A 22,752-nucleotide genomic window follows, 5' to 3' on the forward strand; every position below is an offset into this window, starting at 1 on the left:
CAAGCTTTCTATAACAAGGGACTTGATGACAAAGAACAGAAGCTAACTACCTGGGACACTACACCTCCTAAAGTTTGCTCGTATACATTTAAGGGATACTTCAGTAAGAATGACTGATCTGACATCAGACATTTAACATGGACTTCCAAAAGTCCCAAACCCACAAAAGTCTTAGTTGCTTCTTGGCGGGTGGGCTGTGAAAAATGCAGCACTTTGACCTTTGACCTGTGACTCTCTCCTTTGAGTCACACATTAAAAGCGTTACTAAAACGGCCGTCTTTCATCTCCGTAATATCGCTAAAATTCGCTCCATTTTGTCCACTAAAGACGCCGAGATCATTATCCATGCGTTTGTTACGCCTCGTCTCGATTACTGTAACGTATTATTTTCGGGTCTCCCCATGTCTAGCATTAAAAGATTACAGTTGGTACAAAATGCGGCTGCTAGACTTTTGACAAGAACAAGAAAGTTTGATCACATTACACCTGCACTGGCTTCCTGTGCACTTAAGATGTGACTTTAAGGTTTTACTATTTACGTATAAAATACTACACGGTCTAGCTCCAGCCTATCTTGCCGATTGTATTGTACCATATGTCCCGGCAAGAAATCTGCGTTCAAAAGACTCCGGCTTATTAGTGATTCCTAGAGCCCAAAAAAAGTCTGCGGGCTATAGAGAGTTTTCCGTTCGGGCTCCAGTACTCTGGAATGCCCTCCCGGTAACAGTTCGAGATGCTACCTCAGTAGAAGCATTTAAGTCTCACCTTAAAACTCATCTGTATACTCTAGCCTTTAAATAGACCTCCTTTTTAGACCAGTTGATCTGCCGCTTATTTTCTTTCTCCTATGTCCCCCCCTCCCTTGTGGAGGGGGTCCAGTCCGATAACCATGGATGAAGTACTGGCTGTCCAGAATCGAGACCCAGGATGGACCGCTCGCCTGTATCGATTGGGGACATCTCTACGCTGCTGACCCACCTCCGCTTGAGATGGTCTCCTGTGGACGGGACTCTCGTTGCTGTCTTGGATCCGCTTTGAACTGAACTCTCGCGGCTGTGTTGGAGCCACTATGGATTGAACTTTCACAGTATCATGTTGGACCCGCTCGACATCCATTGCTTTCGGTTACCTAGAGGGGGGGGTTGCCCACATCTGAGGTCCTCTCCAAGGTTTCTCATAGTCAGCATTGTCACTGGCGTCCCACTGGATGTGAATTCTCCCTGCCCACTGGGTGTGAGTTTTCCTTGCCCTTTTGTGGGTTCTTCCGAGGATGTTGTAGTCGTAATGATTTGTGCAGTCCTTTGAGACATTTGTGATTTGGGGCTATATAAATAAACATTGATTGATTGATTTTTTACAACTCGTACCGCTGTGTCAAAAAATGGCCCAGCTGCCAGCTCCATTGAAGGGGAAGAGTTCGGGTTTGAACCTGACTTGAGACACATTTACTCGTGTTGTACTCAGAATACTTTGAGGAATCGTGACAAAGCCAAGACCAGGACCGAGGCAACGTGAGACTGAGTGAAGAACAAGGCAACAGAATAAAATAAGTGTATAATGGTTTTGAACTCGAGCCCGAAGTCTGTCCCGGAGAAGATCCATCCATCCATCTTCAACCGCTTATCCGGAATCGGGTCGCGGGGACAACAGCTCTAGCAGAGACCCCCAGACTTCCCTCTCCAGAGCAACATTAGCAACTTCCTCCTGGGGGATCCCGAAGCGTTCCCTGGCCGGAGAGGAGATGTAATCCCCCCCCATCTGGTCCTTGGTCTGGCGTAGGGTCTCCTCCCAGTGGGACGTCCAACGAGGACCTCCCTAGGGAGGCATCCGCATGAGATGCCCAAACCACCTAAGCTGGCTCCTTTCCAAGCGAAGGAGCAGCGGCTCTACTCAGAGTCTCTCTCAGGTGACTGAACTTCTCACCATATCTCTAAGGGAGACGCCAGCCACCATTCTGAGAAAACTCATTTTGGCCTCTTGTATCCGTGATCTTACTCTTTCGGTCATGAGCCACACTTCATGACCACAGGTGAAAGTAGGAATGTAGATAGCTCTGCTTTTTGGCTTCGTCACAACAGTGGGGCAGAGAGACTGCAATACTGCCCCAGCTGCTCCCATTCTCCGGCTGATTTCCTTCTCCATCTTTCCCTCACTCGGGAACAAGACCCCAAGATACTTAAACTCCTCCACCTGGGACAGAGTCTTGTTCTATACCTGGACTGTACAAAAAAATCGGTTTCCTGCTGACAACCACAGCCTCAGATTTGGAGATGCTGATCCTCATTCCAGCCGCTGAACACTCGGCTGCGAACCGATCCAGAGAGAGCTGAAAGTCACGAACCGAAGGTACCATCAGGACCACATCATCTGCAAAAAGCAGTAACGCAGCCTTTAGCCCCCCGAGACGTATACCCTCTCCGCCATGGTCACGACCCTGCCTAGAAATCCCGTCCATGAAAGTCACAAACAGGATAGGTGACAGAGGAGACCAACCCCCACTGGAAACGGATCCGAAGAGTCAGTTCAAATACAATTGAGTCCCAGACAAGACTGCAAGACTCTGAAAGTGCTCGCCATGCTGGTCTTTGATGATTCCACCAAGCCCTAGCCTGGTTTTCTAGTAGTTTGCTAGTGTAAAACATTGTGGATTGTGACAGAGTTTGCCTGTGTTAATAATGCTAGCGCCAAATTATCTTCTTGATTAAATACATTTCTGAGTTTATTTACTCTACACCCCATTTTAGACCAATTGACTGGCCGCTTTTCTGCTCTCTCCCCCGTCCGGGGCCTCGTGGTTTGAGTGTCTGCCCTGAGATCGGCAGGTTGTGAGTTCAAACCAAAGACTATAAAAATGGGAGCCATTACCTCCCTGCTTGGCACTCAGCATCAAGGGTTGGAATTGAGGGGTTAAATCACCATCATGATTCCCGGGCGCTGCCACCGCTGCTGCCCACTGCTCCCCTCACCTCCCAGGGGGTGAACAAGGGTGATGGGTCAAAGGCAGAGAATCATTTCGCCACACCACGTGTGTTTGTGACAATCATTGGTACTTTAACTCTCCTGTCTGGAGACCATACCAGGTGGCCTAGGAAAGGTAGCAGTCTGGTGGATATATTACACATTGATATCAAAGATATCAATCATTGATCAGCTAACCCAAATTGAGACCCAGGATGGGAAACTTGTTGGCCCATGAACTGATTAACGTGGACCCCGACTTAAACAAGTTGAAAAACTTACTCGGGTGTTACCATTTAGTGGTCAATTGTACGAAATATGTGCTGTACTGTGGAATCTACTAATAAACAGCCGCTAACCAGCTAGCCATGTTTTAAAGCACCTCTTCCTTGAGGGTGTTTCAGTGTTATAACTTCACCTTTATCTATACTTTTTAAGCCAAAATGCGTCCATTCGTCCTTTTCTGTCTACACACTGTGCGTGCTTGTAAGTACTCTGTGATCGTGCGCTGTCGAACATGCTCCTCTGCTCGTAAAACCAGCAATGTCACCACGTAACAACGTGCCTTCATGCCCGTTAAAAAAAAACATGGTAAACCGGTGCTTTTCAAACTGAGTATAGTAGCGTTTTTGATTCATTAGTAGCGCGATACTATACTAGGACCGGTATACCGCAAGAGTTTGAGTATTCGAGGTCAAAGTTAAGGCTTGCACACCTTACTGTCTCACCTTAAAACTCATTTGTATACTCTAGCCTTTAAATAGACTCCCTTTATAGAGCAGTTGATCTACCGTTTCTTTTCTTTTTCTTCTATGTCCCACTCTCCCTTGTGGAAGGGGGTCCGGTCCGATCCGGTGGCCATGTACTGCTCGCCTGTGTATCGGCTGGGGACATCTCTGCGCTGCTATTTTCTATTGTTTCATTGAAAATAAAACAGCAAAGTCCATTTGGCTGTCATCTGTTTTAATATGAGACACAATTGTGTCAAAATCATGATTAATTAAAATGATTACTTTTAAAAAGTAGTTTTCTACTTGTGAGTGTTGATGACACAGCTTTGCAACACTTGATATTCTAGTTTTAAGCATGTTTTACTCAATATAGGTCATTAAAATCTCAGCAACAAGCTGTAATATCTTACTGACATCATTTAGGACCAAAACCCTTAATACAGGGGTGTCAAACTCAAATACAGAGTGGGCCAAAATTCTAAACTGAACAAAGCCGCGGGCCAAAGTTGAACAACTTAACCTTTTAATAGGGACCCAAGCAAGTTTTGCATTGAATATTGAACAAGCAAGGCTTATATAACTTTATAGTGAAATGCAAAAATCGAGTTTTGTTGGTAGCGGGGGTGTTTATTGTAGTGTCCCGGTAGAGTTAGTGCTGCAAAGGGTTCTGGGTATTTGTTCTTTTGTGTTTTTGTTGTGTTACGGTGCGGATGTTCTGCCGAAATGTGTTTTTCATTCCTGTTTGGTGTGGGTTCACAGTGTGGTGTAACAGTGTTAAAGTTGTTTATACTATACGGCCACCCTCAGTGTGACCTGTATGGCTGTTGACCAAGTATGCCTTGCATTCACGTGTGTGTGTGTGTGTGTGTGTGTGTGTGTGTGTGTGTAGAAGCCGCATATATTACGTGACTGGGCCGGCACGCTGTTTGTATGGAGGAAAAGCGGACGTGACGACAGGTTGTAGAGGATGCTAAAAGCAGTACCTTTAAGGCACGCCCCCAGTATTGTTGTCCGGGTGGAAATTCGGGAGAATGGTTGCCCCGGGGCACTGAAATTCGGGATTCTCCTGGAAAAATCGGGAGGGTTGGCAAGTATGAGAATTAGCGGCACCACCACTGTATAATACTAGAGGGCCAGCTCTATGGTTAATTTATTATTGCCTCAAGGGCCAAATGAAATTACAATTTGGCCTGCGGGCCAGAGTTTGACACCCATGCCTTAAAAGAAGTAAAACGCTATACTATAAAATCTGCTTAGTGAGAAGAATGATATTATCAAGACCAGAAAATAAGCAAATAACCTTTTTTGGAGATATTTCATCCTACTTAGATTTTTGCAGCGTTGACACTTACGCTGAAATGTGAAAAACCTGAGTTCCATCAAGATGGATCTGTTTAAAGCCCTTTTACAGTAAATATTAATGACACCGCCCTTGTTGTTCTGCTGCGTTTTTGCTCCATGGAGAGGGGAATTATTAACAGACCTCCCTAAAACAACTTTTTGAAGCGTGCCAAGTTAGCTTTCCTCTAACAAACATTACTGCAATCCCGTCGTTTTAACAAAGGCGTCACGCAGGAGTAAAACCCTTTAGTGCACACTCTATAGCGCACATTGTTAGGGAGTGCTGAGCGCTGCAAAATTGCCGTGCAAAAAGAAAATACAAGTGTGCAGCAGGCTGTGGTTAGTGGGAAGATGCTAAGTTCCTAACACAATATTCCTGCAGTGGCTGCTCATGTGCGGCTCTTGAAAGCAACTTTCATTTACATACTGGAGGAGTCACAATGAGTTCACACCCACTTCTATTTCTGCTCCCTATTCTTGTCTTTCTTGGATTTATATCATGAGCTGAAACAATCAGGCATCCCCTTCCTGCACTGCCTTAACTGTCTATGGATGGATCACCAGCCTTGGCGTCACTATAGACAGCCATTTTAGACTAGACAAACAAGTCAATGGCGTTTTAAAATCGTGTTTTTATCACCTTCGTCTTTTAGTAAAGGTTAAACCGTTTTTATCTTTTAACATTTTTGAACAAGTCGTGCATGCTTTTATTTCAAGTGGCCTGGACTACTGCAATGCACTTTATGCTGGCATTAGCCAAAAAGCTCTCTCCCGGTTGCAGTTAGTCCAGAACGCGGCAGCAGGACTTTTAACAGGGGCCAGGAAAGGCCAGCATATAACCCCAATTCTTCAGAGTTTGCACTGGCTCCCTGTTCATTTTAGAATTGATTTTAAAACATTGCTGTTTGTTTTTAAATCTTTACATGGACTGGCACCTCAATATATCTCGGACCTCATCCAAACTTACATTCCTGCGCGCGCTCTGAGGTCCGAGAGCCAGTTCCAGCTCGTGGTGCCCAAGACCAGACTTAAGACCAGGGGAGACAGGGCCTTCTAGTGGATCTAACATAATAGTGAAAGTCCAGTCCATAGTGGATCTAACATAATAGTGCGAGTCCAGTCCATAGTGGATCTAACATAATAGTGAGAGTCCAGTCCATAGTGGATCTAACATAATAGTATGAGAGTCCAGTCCATAGTGGATTTAACATAATAGTGAGGGTCCAGTCCATAGTGGATCTAACATAATAGTGAGAGTCCAGTCCATAGTGGATCTAACATAATAGTGTGAGAGTCCAGTCCATAGTGGATCTAACATAATAGTGAGAGTCCAGTCCATAGTGGATCTAACATAATAGTGTGAGAGTCCAGTCCATAGTGGATCTAACATAATAGTGAGAGTCCAGTCCATAGTGGATCTAACATAATAGTGAGAGTCCAGTCCATACTGGATCTAACATAATAGTGAGAATCCAGTCCATAGTGGATCTAACATAATAGTATGAGAGTCGAGTCCATAGTGGATCTAACATAATAGTGAGGGTCCAGTCCATAGTGGATCTAACATAATAGTGAGAGTCCAGTCCATAGTGGATCTAACATAATAGTGAGAATCCAGTCCATAGTGGATCTAACATAATAGTGACAGTCCAGTCCATAGTGGATCTAACATAATAGTGAGAGTCCAGTCCATAGTGGATCCAACATAATAGTGTGAGTCCAGTCCATAGTGGATCTAACATAATAGTGAGAGTCCAGTCCATAGTGGATCTAACATAATAGTGAGAGTCCAGTCCATAGTGGATCTAACATAATAGTTTTAGAGTTCAGTCCATAATGGATCTAACATGATAGTGAGAGTCCAGTCCATAGTGGATCTGACATAATAAAATGAGAGTCCAGTCCATAGTGGATCTAACATAATAGTGAGAGTCCAGTCCATAGTGGATCAAACATAATAGTGTGAGAGTCCATAGTGGATCAAACATAATAGTGTGAGAGTCCAGTCCATAGTGGATCTAACATAATAGTGTGAGAGTCCAGTCCATAGTGGATCTAACATAATAGTGAGAGTCCAGTCCATAGTGGACTTAACGTAAAGTTAGTTAAAATTAAAGTACCCATGATTGTCACACACATATAGTGCGAGTCCAGTCCACAGTGGATCTAACATAATAGTGAGAGAGTCCATTCCATTGTAGATCTAACATAATATTGAGAGTCCAGTCCATAGTGGATCTAACATAATAGTGAGAGTCCAATCCATAGTGGATCTAACATAATAGTGTGAGAGTCTAGTCCATAGTCTTAGTTCAGATTCATGCAAAATCTAAAGTCCCCTCAAAAACTGCAGACAACAACACAAACTAATGTCAAGGCCAAAAGACACAAATTAAAATGTTTTTTGGGTCCGAAGAAATTAGGGGAAATGCTATTTCTGTCCAGGCATTGTTTGCTTTTTGAAATATTGTATGGATGACAATTCCCAACCATCACCTTGTGCGATTATTTTTCTTATCACCCTAAAATAACAACGGCCCTTCCTTGAGGAAATACATGAGGGTCTTGTCCAAGTCCAGCCGGCTGAGCTGAGGACGTCTGCTGTCTATTGTCCACAGATGTGGTCCCGGTCCTTAGACCTCATCATTTATCCAAACAGAGTTGCAAAACATGATTAAAGCAACCAAGAGCTCCTGTGGAATGTATGTAGGGAGTGGAAACACTTGATATACGCACCGAAGGGAGCATGTCCCCGTTATTTCCTGCTTTTACTGACACAACCGATACTTTCAGCACCTGAAATTTCAGCACGACTCAAACAACAGAGTAAATTTAGCGATGGCTGACTAAAAATAGATTTTAATTACCGTATTTCCTTGAATTGCTGCCGGGGTGCTAATTAATTTAAAACCTCTTCTCACTCCGGCACTTACCAAAGGCATGCGGTAAATTTAGGCCTGCGCTTATAAATTTGAGTGTGATGTAAGGATGACATCATGAAAAGCACATTTAATAAAAAAAAACTTTATTATGGTCTTACCTTTACTTATAAATGAAGTCCATGTGCAGCTCCTTTTGATCAAAAGCATCCATAACTTGTTTATAGAAGTCTTCCTTATCTTTCTTCAGTTTTAAAAGTCTCTCTGTCTCGATGGAAATCTTCCTTTATTACCTCCTGCTTCGATTGAAAGTCCAGTTTAGAAAACGGTTTTATTTTAGATATGTAATCCTCCATGTTAAAAGTGCAAGCGAGAGGAAAAAATAAACGATGGCTGCTTGTTGTCACTTCTTCTACAGCCGAGTAGTCGCAAGAAGGATCACTAGCGCCCTCTACCACCAGGAGGCGGGAGTCATTTAATGAAAATGACTCATATTTGACACACGCAGCTACGGTATATTAATAAAACCTAGCTGCTTACTGTTCGTTTTAGCATATTCAATAGCTTGGACCTTAAATCCTACTGAATAGCTCTTAATCTTCTTCCATCCATCCCATCCATTTTCTACTGCTTATTCCCTTTTGGGGTCGCGGGGGGCGCTGGCGCCTATCTCAGCTACAATCGGGCGGAAGGCGGGGTACACCCTGGACAAGTCGCCACCTCATCGCAGGGCCAACACAGATGGACAGACAACATTCACACTCACATTCACACACTAGGGCCAATTTTAGTGTTGCCAATCAACCTATCCCAGGTGCATGTCTTTGGAGGTGGGAGGAAGCTGGAGTACCCGGAGGGAACCCACGCATTCACGGGGAGAACATGCAAACTCCACACAGGAAGATCCCGAGCCTGGATTTGAACCCAGGACTGCAGGAACGTCGTATTGTGAGGCAGACGCACTAACCCCTCTGCCACCGTGAAGCCCTAATCTTCTTCCCTTTATGCAATTTCAAATGATTGAAATCAGCCTCCTCCATTTTGAAAATGATGACAGGTGAAGTGTCACTCGTGACGTGACGAGTTTGACCCGGGGGAAATTCTAAACATGCGCTAATAAAAATAATATTTTGCGAAATGAGTTTGACCCGGCGTTAATCCTAAACCGGCGGTAATACTAAGCATGGGCTAATTATTTTGCGAAACGAGTTTGACCCGGCAGTAATTCTAGTCAGGCGCATACTATATACATGGCGGAAATTCAAGGAAATACGGTATTTTCTTTGGTCCTTTGTGGAGAACGTTGTCCTCTCCTTGTCAAGGTCTTTCCATGCTCTCCAACATTTAGTTATGGTATTTGGACACAAGACAGGCGTGCGGTTGACCCCCCCCCCCCCCCCCCCCCCCCCTTCAAAAACAGACCTAGGTCACTGAGGACTTTGAAACAAGTCTATGGTTTGATTTAGTGACGGAGCTGACCTCTTTTCAAACATTGGGACACAACCACATATAGGTTTTAAAGCACACTGCAGACAAAGGTTGAAAAGCAACATCAATTATTACATCTAATTCCATTATTATTATGTGGGATCATAAAAGTTAAACACCCATAAGGTTGTGTTAAACGTTATACTAATGGAATTTGGTGGGAAATGAGTAAAAAAAACACTATTCAGATTATTTTAAACGTCGTTTCGCCTCATAAGTTTATCCTCACAGACTAGGTAGGACAGTTGGAGTCTGAGAGAATGGTGATTTATCTACAATATTTATTGTATGCATACTCTAGAGCAGGGGTGCCCATTACGTCGATCGCGAGCTACCAGTCGACCGCGGGGGGTGTGTCAGTCGATCTCCAGCCAGGCTTTTAAAAAAAATAGACCTAAAAATTAGTGATCATCAATCTTCACCAAGACGTCACTTAAATGACATTCACGGTACCGGAGGGTCTTGTGAGATGACGCTGGCTGCTGCAAGATCATTATTATGAAAATATGACCGAGAGGAAGGCGAGAAACACTTTTTATTTCAACAGACTCTCGCGCCGTACCTTCCCTCAAAACTCTAAAGGCCGACTGCACATTTCCTATCTTCACAATAAAAGCCCTGCTTCATGCTGCCTGCGCTAACTAAATACAGAGTCTCGGAAAACTGGCGTGCACAAGCGATCCCTCAGAAAGCTGGCGTGCACATCACTTGTGCACGCCAGCTTTCTGAGACTCTTATTTTGTTAGCGCAGGCAGCATGAAGCAGGGCTTTTATTGTGAAGATAGGAAATGTGCAGTCGGCCTTTAGAGTTTTGACGGAAGGGACGGCGCGAAAGTCTGTTGAAATAAAAAGTGTTTCTCACCTTCCTCTCTGTCATTTTTTCATAATAATGAACTGGCAGCAGCCAGCGTCATCTCACAAGACCCTCGGGTGCCGTGAATGTCAATCAAGCAAGCTACGGAATTTGCCGCCAATGTTTTTCTTGTAAAGTGTATGGAAGCTGGATGAATTAGATGCCAAAAACCAAGCACTTTCATGTGGTATTGTACAGAAAGGACAACTTTTTTTCTCCTCCATTTGAAAATGTGGGCGTTATCATCATTACTGTCTGATTCCAATCAATGCAAGTCATCAGAATCAGGTAATACACCAACTTATATTCTTGTCTTTGTGAAAGAAAGACATCTATATGTGTTACACATGCTTGTATTATCATTAAACACATTTAACTTGTTTACAAAAATGTCTCATAAATAAATAAATATAAATGATATATATAAATGAGGTAGATCCCCTCGAGTTGGTCAATTGAAAAGTAGCTCGCCTGCAGAAAAAGTGTGGGCACCCCTGCTCTAGATCCTTCACTATCCTCTCGGACTAGAAGACAGTTCTAGTAAATCAAAATAAAGAATATAGTGACTATCAGTACTCTGATACAGCGTCGTCCACTCGGACATGAGGTGTATGTATCCTCTTTATTCTGTAGATCTAACACCATCTTCTCAGACTAGAGCTGTTCTGTATAGTGCTGGGTCTACATTATTAAGAGGATAAATACTCTTAAATACAGCACCATTCTCCAGTTTTATTGACACATTTAAAGTTCAGCTTTTGTCATACATCAGATGTTTGCACATGAAAACGGGTTTGTGGGACCCGTTTTCATTTTTTAATAAAAGAAAAATGATACAATTCATTAATTTTTCAAACTGAGACTCACTGACTTTGGCTCATTTTCTGTGAAGAACATATATCCCAATACATATTTAATGACACATTAATCTACACATTTCTATTACATATAAGATGTCCGAAGCCACAGGACCAGGGGCTAATAGAGGTGTGGAAATTGATGTTCTGTATACCACACACACACACACACACACACACACACACACACACACACACACACACACACACACACACACACACACACACACACACACACACACACACACACACAGCAGGAGGACAGAGTGTAGGTACACAGAACATCAGAGGGTCAAATGTGCGAGAAAATGAGAGCAGACAGTGTTTACCAACAATGTTGCAACCTTGTGTGGGAACCACAGGTGCGGAGACACCAAAGAAGAATCCCTGTGGGATGCAGAAACTGGCAGAGAAATGTTCCGTGGAACGTTCATATTGTTGTTACTCAGCCAGCGTTTGTGGGTCTGATAGACCCCTTGCATTTTGTGGCTTTTAATGCCTCACAATCAAACACTTTTATGTTGAAATACTGAACAGATGTTTATTGGGATAAGGTAAACATCTGTATTTTAACATTCAAGTGTTTGATTGTGAGGCATTAAAAGCCACAAAATGCAAGGGGTCCATCAGACCCACAAACGCCGGCTGAGTAACAACAATATAAACGTTACACAAGGGTTAAAGTAGATTAGATTTTGGACACTGGTTAACTTTGAATTCGCATTTAGAAAAATCTTCGACAAACTATTTAAGGATATTTATGATCAACAAATATGTTATTTTTTAATATTACTTTACATATGAAATTTAGAACTCATGTTTTGATGCCAGATTTTTACTTTGCAGAGTAAACACTAAATTGTTGTCTGTCTATATGTGTTGGCCCTGCCATGAGGGGGGCCACTTGTCCAGGGTGTACACCGCCCTCCACCCGAATGCAGCCGGGATAGGCTCCAGTCGCCCCCGCGACCTCGAAAGGGACAAGAGGCAGAAAAATGGATGGATGGAAGGACCTTTCCACAGTTGACGCATGTTGTTGTGATTGGATTAACAGCGCCTCCAGTGGTTACAGCCAAGTAGTGCACTCCTATCATGTAAAGCAGGGGTCTCAGATGTTATTTTGCGGCCCCCACCTTAATATGAAAGTTCAATGTTCGTGCGGCCCGCGATATTTATATGAATGGCGCTTGACAGTGTTGTGGGCGGAGCTGAAGGAATCCACCAATCACGGTGTGGTATATGGCTCTCGAGGGCCGAACATTGATCTTACCTGCGTGATGCAAATAGAGAAACGTTTTGCTGCTTTTCCACTAGACCCGCACGGACTCTTCCTCCCTCCCTTGCTCGCCCGCCTGCTCTCTCTGTCATTGTGTGTGTGTCTCTCTCTCACTCCCTCCCCCGGCGCAGGGGAGACGAGCGGTCCGGAAGTTTCCGTAGCACTCTGGCAGCTTCCGTAGCACTCCGCCGAAGGACTGGGTGACAATACAAAACTGTGGTGCGCTGGACCCCAATAAGTGAAGTGAATTATATTTATATAGCGCTTTTCTCTAGTGACTCAAAGTGCTTTTACATAGTGAAACCCAATATCTAAGTCACATTTTTTTTTATTTTAATTTTATTTTAATCTTCTATTTTTTTCTCCCCCCCCCCTGTTTACCTGTATGTCATCTTTTTTGTAAGGGGCGCTGGAAGCCGGCAGACCCGTCAGCGATCCTGTTCTGTCTTCCTGTAATGTTTGTCTGATCTTGAATGGGATTGTGCTGAAAATTGTAATTTTCCTGAAGGAACTCTCCTGACGGAATAAATAAAGTACTATCTAATCTATCTAATCTAATCCAACATTTAAAGCAGTGCGGGTGGCATTGTGAGCAGGTGGGTAAAGTGTCTTTCCCAAGGAAACAACGGCAGTGACTAGGATGGCGGAAGCGGGGATCAAACCTGGAACCCTCAAGTTGCTGGCACGGCCACTCTACCAACCGAGCTATACCGCCCCCCAGCGCTGATACTCCGACATGTTAGTCGGAGTAAACCCCTTCCCATCCTGTTGGCTCCAGACCGAGACAATTATTGTTATTTGGGTCCAAAATGGCTCTTTCAACATTCTGGGTTGCCTACCCCTGCATTAGTGGAAAAGCGGCAAGTGAGTGAAAGCGACAGAAACGTTGCCACGGAGATGAGAGTTTTCTTACCCACCTGGCTGCGGTCACACCGCGACACCAGTCCGTCAGTAATAACAGTCCCCGATAACCTGGACCAATTCAAACCGTTATATATATTTTTTCATTGTTTAATTTGCATTGCCTCACATTACTTAATTCTCGTTTTTTTTAAATGTATATTTAGATTTTATTTTGTGTTGGAAATAAAAATAAAGACATTTAAAAGTATTTTTTTTAAGTAATCTTTTCTGGCGGCCCAGCCTCACCCAGACTCTGCATCCAGTGGCCCCCAGGTAAATTGAGTTTGAGACCCCTGATGTAAAGACGTGATTATTTACCAATCAAATAATTGCTTACCATACCAATCCCTATGTGTGACTACGGACTACAGCTTTTTCTTCAAGAGCTGCATTGTGTTTGTTTTAATATTAACAATGGTTAACTTATTACTGTACTTTTATGGCAGGTAAGAGTTAAAACTATTGACTCTGCTGTTAATAAATGTTTTATGACGGGGAAGGAAATACTTTCCTGTTGTCATATTGGTGAGTTTTTTTGTTTTTTTTTAAATTGGAAAGGATTATGTTTGACTTTAAGATGTTTATTGTGTGAATGCTCCAAAATGTATTTATTTATTCTTCTTCTTCTCCAGATTTTGGCGTACTCTCTACCTTCCACATCCAACTTCAAACTGTTCAGCTTATTCGGGAATTGCAGGCTTTCCCTTGACAAGTTCCAAGTTATAAAATTCCAGGTTTTCCAGAAGTTTCTCCCATTCAAAATGAATTTGCCATTTTTCAAACATCCACCATTTCCACGTTTCAACCAAATCAACCATTCCACTTTCAACATATTCCACTCGTCCTGCACATCCAAACGATCAGTTTTACTAGTTGAAAAAAATTCCCTGAATTCCCGTGTTTTAAACACTTTCTTCTGTTGACTACTCCTTCCACGTTTTTTAACCCACTTCAACCGTTCCACCGCCAATTCCAGGAATTCCGTAATACAATTTCTCAATAAAAATGTTTACTACCTCAACATTTCTCTACAGATTTGAAAAATCCCAACACCAATGTTCATTAAGAACATTCACATTTTTTTTTTTTTGCATTTTCCAATAAATTCCTTCTTTTACCGAAATTCCCATTGCAATGAATGGGACATTTTTCATCAAAGTTCCACAACTCCCACATTTTCCATCCGATTCAAAACCATTCCAACTTCAAAATATTCAGCCTGTTCAGAAATTGTGTGTTCCCCTTGAACAATTTCAAAAAAATTCTGGGATTTCCAAAAATTTCCAGTTTTCAGGGACATTTTCCCCCATTCAAAACAAATTTGCCATTTTTCAAACTTCCATTTCCACATGTTTCAACCGATTCAAACCATTCCACCTTCAACATATTCCACTCATCCTGCACATTCAAACTATCAGTTTTACTAGTTGAAAAAAATTCCAGGAATTCCCGTGTTTTCAAACCCTTTCTTCTGTTGACTACTCCTTCCACGTTTTTTAACCCACTTCAACCGTTCCACCGCCAATTCCAGGAATTCCGTAATACAATTTCTCAATAAAAAGGTTTACTACCTCAACATTTCTCTACAGATTTGAAATATCCCAACACCAATGTTCATTCAGAACATTCACATTTATTTTTTTTTGCATTTTCCAATAAATTCCCATGCAATTCCCATTGCAATGAATGGGACATTTTTCATCAAAGTTCCACAACTCCCACATTTTCCATCCGATTCAAACCATTCCAACTTCAAAATATTCAGCCTGTTCAGAAATTGTGTGTTCTCCTTCAACAATTTCAAAAAAATTCCCGGATTTCCAAAAATGTCCAGTTTTCAGGGACATTTTCCCCATTCAAAACAAATTTGCCATTTTTCAAACTTCCATTTCCACATGTTTCAACCGATTCAAACCATTCCACCTTCAACATATTCCACTCATCCTGCACATTCAAACTATCAGTTTTACTAGTTGAAAAAAATTCCAGGAATTCCCTGAATTCCCGTGTTTTCAAACCCTGTCTTCTGTTGACTACTCCTTCCACGTTTTTTAACCCACTTCAACCGTTCCACCGCCAATTCCAGGAATTCCGTAATACAATTTCTCAATAAAAATGTTTACTACCTCAACATTTCTCTACAGATTTGAAAAATCCCAACATCAATGTTCATTCAGAACATTCACATTTATTTTTTTTTTGCATTTTCCAATTAATTTCCATGCAATTCCCATTGCAATGAATGGGACATTTTTCATCAAAGTTCCACAACTCCCACATTTTCCATCCGATTCAAACCATTCCAACTTCAAAATATTCAGCCTGTTCAGAAATTGTGTGTTCTCCTTCAACAATTTCAAAAAAATTCCAGGATTTCCAAAAATGTTTCCCCATTCAAAACAAATTTGCCATTTTTCAAACTTCCATTTCCACATGTTTCAACCGATTCAAACCATTCCACCTTCAACATATTCCACTCATCCTGCACATCCAAACTATCAGTTTTACTAGTTGAAAAATATTCCAGGAATTCCCGTGTTTTCAAACACTTTTATCTGTTGACTACTCCTTCCACGTTTTTCAACTCCATTGTCAATTCTAGGAATTCCGTAATACAATTTCACAATAAAAAAACGTTACTACTTCAACATTTCTCGACAGATTTGAAAATTTCCAACACCAATTTATCAGAATATTCACATTTTTTTGCATTTTCCCCAAAATTCCATATTTTACCAAAATTCCCCAATTTCCATGCAATTCCCATCGCAATGAATGGGACATTTTTCATCAAAGTTCCACAACTCCCACATTTTCCATCCGATTCAAAACCATTCCAACTTCAAAATATTCAGCCTGTTCAGAAATTGTGTGTTCTCCTCAAAGAATTTCAAAAAAATTCCTGGATTTCCAAAAATTTCCAGTTTTCAGGGACATTTTCCCCATTCAAAACAAATTTGCCATTTTTCAAACTTCCATTTCCACGTTTCAACCGATTCAAACCATTCCACCTTCAACATATTCCACTCATCCTGCACATTCAAACTATCAGTTTTACTAGTTGAAAAAAATTCCAAGAATTCCCTGAATTCCCGTGTTTTCAAACCCTTTCTTCTGTTGACTACTCCTTCCACGTTTTTTAACCCACTTCAACCGTTCCACCGCCAATTCCACGAATTCCGTAATACAATTTCTCAATAAAAATGTTTAGTACCTCAACATTTCTCTACATATTTGAAAAATCCCAACACCAATGTTCATTCAGAACATTCACATTTATTTTTTTTTTGCATTTTCCAATTAATTTCCATGCAATTCCCATTGCAATGAATGGGACATTTTTCATCAAAGTTCCACAACTCCCACATTTTCCATCCGATTCAAACCATTCCAACTTCAAAATATTCAGCCTGTTCAGAAATTGTGTGTTCTCCTTCAATAATTTCAAAAAAATTCCAGGATTTCCAAAAATTTTTCCCCATTCAAAACAAATTTGCCATTTTTCAAACTTCCATTTCCACATGTTTCAACCGATTCAAACCATTCCACCTTCAACATATTCCACTCATCCTGCACATTCAAACTATCAGTCTTACTAGTTGAAAAATATTCCAGGAATTCACGTGTTTTCAAACACTTTTATCTGTTGACTACTCCTTCCACATTTTTCAACTCCATTGTCAATTCTAGGAATTCCGTAATACAATTTCACAATAAAAAATGTTACTACTTCAACATTTCTCGACAGATTTGAAAATTTCCAACACCAATTCATCAGAATATTCACATTTTTTTTGCATTTTCCCCAATATTCCATATTTTACCAAAATTCCCCAATTTCCATGCAATTCCCATCGCAATGAATGGGACATTTTTTCAAAGTTCCACAACTCCAACATTTTTCATTTGATTCAAACCGTTTTAACGTCAAAATATTCCGGCTGTTCAGGAATTGTGTGTTCTCCTTCAATAATTAAATAACAATTTCCGGGATTTCCAAGAATTCCCAGTTTTCAGGGACAACATTTTTTCCCCATTCAAAATGAATTGGCCATTTTTCAAATTTCCATTTCCACATGTTTCAACCGATTCAAACCATTCCACCTTCAACATATTCTACTCATCCTGCACATTCAAACTATTTTTTTCAAGTTAAAATAAAATTCCCGTTTTTCTGTTGTGTGAGGGTGAATTATATTTATATAGCGCTTTTCTCTAGTGACTCAAAGCACTCTCACATAGTGAAAGCCAATATCTAAGTGACATTTAAAGCAGTGTGGGTGACACTGGGAGCAGGTGGGTCAAGAGACTACGATGGCAGAAGCGGGGATCGAACCCAGAACCTAAGGTTCCTACCCCTGTTGACTACTCTACCCACATTTTTCAACCCACTTCAACCGTTCCACCGTCAAAACATTCCTCTTATCTGGACAAAAAGTGAAGTAGTTTTTTCAAACTGGACAAATTCCTGGTTTTCCCGAAATGCCAGGAATCCCGTAATACCATTTCTCAATAAAAAATCTTTACTACTTCAACATTTCTTGACCAAATTGAAAAATTTCAACACCATTCTGAACATTTACATTTTTCCCAAAAATTCCCTCTTTTCCCGAAGATCACAAATTTCCATGCAATTCCCATCGCAATGAATTAGACATTTTTCATAAAAATTCCACAAATCCCACATTTTCCATACGTTTTAAAGCGTTCCAATTTCAAAATATTCAGCCTGTTCAGGAATTGTGTGCTGTCCTTCAACAATTTTTTAAAAATCCCTGATTTCCAAAATTTCCCAGTTTTCAGCCATGGAGACGAGGTTTTTCTTACGCAGCTGGCTGGAGTCGCACCGCGACACCTGTCCGTCAGTAAAAACAGTCCCTGATAACCCGGACCAGGCCTGGGCAACTATTTTGACTCGGGGGCCACATTTACAGAAAAAAATGTGTCTGGGGGCCGGTATTTCTATTTTTATGAACACTAATACGAAACCTCACAATAATGTCTGATTGAATGCTAAAAATGACAGACCGCCTTAAAAAACATAATGGAATTTTACATTTTTCTATGAAGGATAAAACACTGAATATCGACAAAATATGAACATCACACCCCCTTTCGATCGACATATTTTACAATCGAGTGAAATGCAACAAAAATGCAACAAACAGTGAAATATGAACGCGAAGGGTACAAAATAAAGCCACCTACAATCTATCACTAAGATTTAGAACTTTGTTGTGAAAATCTCCTTCCGGGTCTGTGGAAACGCTTCCCGCCCACACTGCTTGGTGCCTCGTCTGAGCTGCTGTGACGTAGATGACCATAGTAACTAATTAGATGACCATAGTAACTCATTAAATGACCATAGTAACTCATTAGATGACCATAGTAACTAATTAGATGACCATAGTAACTCATTAGAGGACCATTGTAACTAATTAGATGACCATAGTAACTAATTAGTTGACCATAGTAACTCATTAGATGACCATAGTAACTAATTAGATGACCATAGTAACTCATTAGAGGACCATTGTAACTAATTAGATGACCATAGTAACTAATTAGATGACCATAGTAACTCATTAGATGACCATAGTAACTAATTAGATGACCATAGTAACTAATTAGATGACCATAGTAACTCATTAGATGACCATAGTAACTAATTAGATGACCATAGTAACTAATTAGATGACCATAGTAACTCATTAGATGACCATAGTAACTAATTAGATGACCATAGTAACTCATTAGATGACCATAGTAACTCATTAGATGACCATAGTAACTCATTAGATGACCATAGTAACTAATTAGATGACAATAGTAACTCATTAGATGACCATAGTAACTAATTAGATGACCATAGTAACTCATTAGATGACCATAGTAACTCATTAGATGACCATAGTAACTAATTAAATGAACATAGTAACTAATTACTTGACCATAGTAACTCGTTAGATGACCATAGTGACTAATTAGATGACCATAGTAACTAATTAGGTGACCATAGTAACTCATTAGATGACCATAGTAACTAATTAAATGAACATAGTAACTAATTACTTGACCATAGTAACACGTTAGATGACCATAGTGACTAATTAGATGGCCATAGTAACTAAATAGATGACCATAGTAACTCATTAAATGACCATAGTAACTCATTAGATGACCATAGTAACTCATTAGATGACCATAGTAACTAATTAGATGACCATAGTAACTAATTAGAAGACCATAGTAACTCATTAGATGACCATAGCAACTAATTAGATGACCATAGTAACTAATTAGAAGACCACAGTAACTCATTAGATGACCATAGCAACTAATTAGATGACCATAGTAACTCATTAGATGACCATAGTAACTAATTATATGACCATAGTAACTCATTAGATGACCATAGTAACTCATTAGATGACCATAGTAACTAATTAGATGACCATAGTAACTCATTAGATAAACATAGTAACTCACTAGATGACCATAGTAACTAATTAGATGACCATAGTAACTCATTAGATGACCATAGTAACTCATTAGATGACCAGAGTAACTAATTATAAGAACATAGTAACTAATTACTTGACCATAGTAACTCGTTAGATGGCCATAGTGACTAATTAGATGACCATAGTAACTCATTAAATGACCATAGTAACTCATTAGATGACCATAGTAACTAATTAGATGACCATAGTAACTCATTAGAGGACCATTGTAACTAATTAGATGACCATAGTAACTCATTAGATGACCATAGTAACTCATTAGATGACCATAGTAACTAATTAGATGACCATAGTAACTCATTAGATGACCATAGTAACTCATTAGATGACCATAGTAACTAATTAAATGAACATAGTAACTAATTACTTGACCATAGTAACTTGTTAGATGACCATAGTGACTAATTAGATGACCATAGTAACTAATTAGGTGACCATAGTAACTAATTAAATGAACATAGTAACTAATTACTTGACCATAGTAACTCATTAAATGACCATAGTAACTCATTAGATGACCATAGTAACTCATTAGATGACCATAGTAACTAATTAGATGACCATAGTAACTAATTAGAAGACCATAGTAACTCATTTGATGACCATATCAACTAATTAAATGACCATAGTAACTCATTAGATGACCATAGTAACTAATTAGATGACCATAGTAACTCATTAGATGACCATAGTAACTCATTAGATGACCATAGTAACTAATTAGATGACCATAGTAACTCATTAGATAACCATAGTAACTCATTAGATGACCATAGTAACTCATTAGATGACCATAGTAACTCATTAGATGACCAGAGTAACTAATTAAATGAACATAGTAACTAATTACTTGACCATAGTAACTAATTAGATGACCATAGTAACTCATTAGATAACCATAGTAACTCATTAGATGACCATAGTAACTAATTAGATGACCATAGTAACTCATTAGATGACCATAGTAACTCATTAGATGACCAGAGTAACTAATTAAATGAACATAGTAACTAATTACTTGACCATAGTAACTCGTTAGATGACCATAGTGACTAATTAGATGACCATAGTAACTCATTAAATGACCATAGTAACTCATTAGATGACCATAGTAACTAATTAGATGACCATAGTAACTCATTAGAGGACCATAGTAACTCATTAGATGACCATAGTAACTAATTAGATGACCATAGTAACTCATTAGATGACCATAGTAACTAATTAGATGACCATAGTAACTAATTAGATGACCATAGTAACTCATTAGAGGACCATAGTAACTCATTAGATGACCATAGTAACTAATTAGATGACCATAGTAACTCGTTAGATGACCATAGTGACTAATTAGATGACCATAGTAACTAATTAGGTGACCATAGTAACTAATTAAATGAACATAGTAACTAATTACTTGACCATAGTAACTCGTTAGATGACCATAGTGTGATTAGGTGGCGACTTGTCCAGGGTGTACACCGCCTTCCGCCTGAATGCAGCTGAGATAGGCTCCAGCAACCCCCCCCCCCGTTACCCCAAAAGGGGACAGGCGGTTGTAAATGAATGGATGGAATCTGCATGACTTAATTCACCTTGGGTTCATTTATATTTTGATGTTATTTTACATTGAAAATAAAAATAAGGACATTTCAAAATATTTTTTTTTTTAAAGAAATATTTTCCCGCGGCCCGGCCTCACCTAGATTCTGCATCCAGTGCCCCCCCCCCCCCCCAGGTAAATTGAGTTTGAGACCCCTGATGTAAAAGAACGCAGTGTTGCTGTGTTTGACTCCTCGTGCACTCTAAGAACCACGGGGCCCACCAGTAAGAACAGAACAGAACCGGGCCAGCGCCGGCGTGACCAGGCTTTTCGATTAAACTTGAAAATTCAACGGCGGTGGGACATCAGCTCCGGATGGATTCCAGCGTGTTCTCGAGCTGGGGAAAACATGTTACCAGAGTCTTGCCGTTGGTCCCATGGAGAGTGTGTTCTGTGAGCCCTGGCAGGTAATAGGCGGGTAACTGGGGGTGAGGGCAAGTGGTTAATAGTCGCCAGATGTGCTCCTGATGTGAAGCAGACACAATACTTTAGTGTCTACATCACATTTGTTTAGACCACGCCTCGGCAAATTAAGGCCCGGGGGCCACAAGTGGCCCGTTAAGATTTTCAATCTGGCCCGCCGGACATTCCCAAATAATTAGGGACCGAATGTCCCTTTGGGACAGAGGACCCTATTGTATTTATAAGGTTTTATTACTATTATTAGGGACCAAACGTCCCTTTGGGACAGAGGACCCTATTGTATTTATAAGGTTTTATTACTATTATTAGGGACCAAACGTCCCTTTGGGAAAGAGGACCCTATTGTATTTATAAGGTTTTATTATTATTATTAGGGACCAAACGTCCCTTTGGGACAGAGGACCCTATTGTATTCATAAGGTTTTATTATTCTTATGAGGGACCAAACATCCCTTTGGGACAGAGGACCCTATTGTATTTATAAGGTTTTATTATTATTATGAGGGACCAAACATCCCTTTGGGACAGAGGACCCTGTTGTATTTATAAGGTTTTATTATTATTATTAGGGACCAAACGTCCCTTTGGGACAGAGGACCCTATTGTATTTATAAGGTTTTATTACTATTATTAGGGACCAAACATCCCTTTGGGACAGAGGACCCTATTGTATTTATAAGGTTTTATTACTATTATTAGGGACCAAACATCCCTTTGGGACAGAGGACCCTATTGTATTTATAAGGTTTTATTATTATTAGGGACCAAACGTCCCTATGGGACAGAGGACCCTATTGTATTTATAAGGTTTTATTACTATTATTAGGGACCAAACGTCCCTTTGGGACAGAGGACCCTATTGTATTTATAAGGTTTTATTACTATTATTAGGGACCAAATGTCCCTTTGGGACAGA

At 40.4% G+C, this 22,752-nt stretch overlaps 1 protein-coding gene across 3 annotated transcripts in view; it reads right to left on the reverse strand.

Annotated features, from left to right (window-relative positions):
• The window catches only part of eva1ba (eva-1 homolog Ba (C. elegans)), a 46,466-nt gene that overhangs the window by 13,942 nt on the left and 9,772 nt on the right, over window positions 1-22,752 (reverse strand). Inside the window, exon 2 of one of the 3 annotated variants that reach the window (XM_061915127.1) lies at window positions 4,673-4,755. The exons of the other annotated variants lie outside the window; for them this stretch is intronic. The gene's annotated coding sequence lies outside the window, so the exon portion shown is untranslated. The remainder of the gene's footprint in view (window positions 1-4,672; window positions 4,756-22,752) is intronic. 3 annotated transcript variants of the gene reach the window in all.

Source organism: Nerophis ophidion, linkage group LG11 (genome assembly GCF_033978795.1).
Source record: "Nerophis ophidion isolate RoL-2023_Sa linkage group LG11, RoL_Noph_v1.0, whole genome shotgun sequence".
In the NCBI taxonomy this organism is placed as follows: Eukaryota; Metazoa; Chordata; class Actinopteri; order Syngnathiformes; family Syngnathidae; genus Nerophis; species Nerophis ophidion.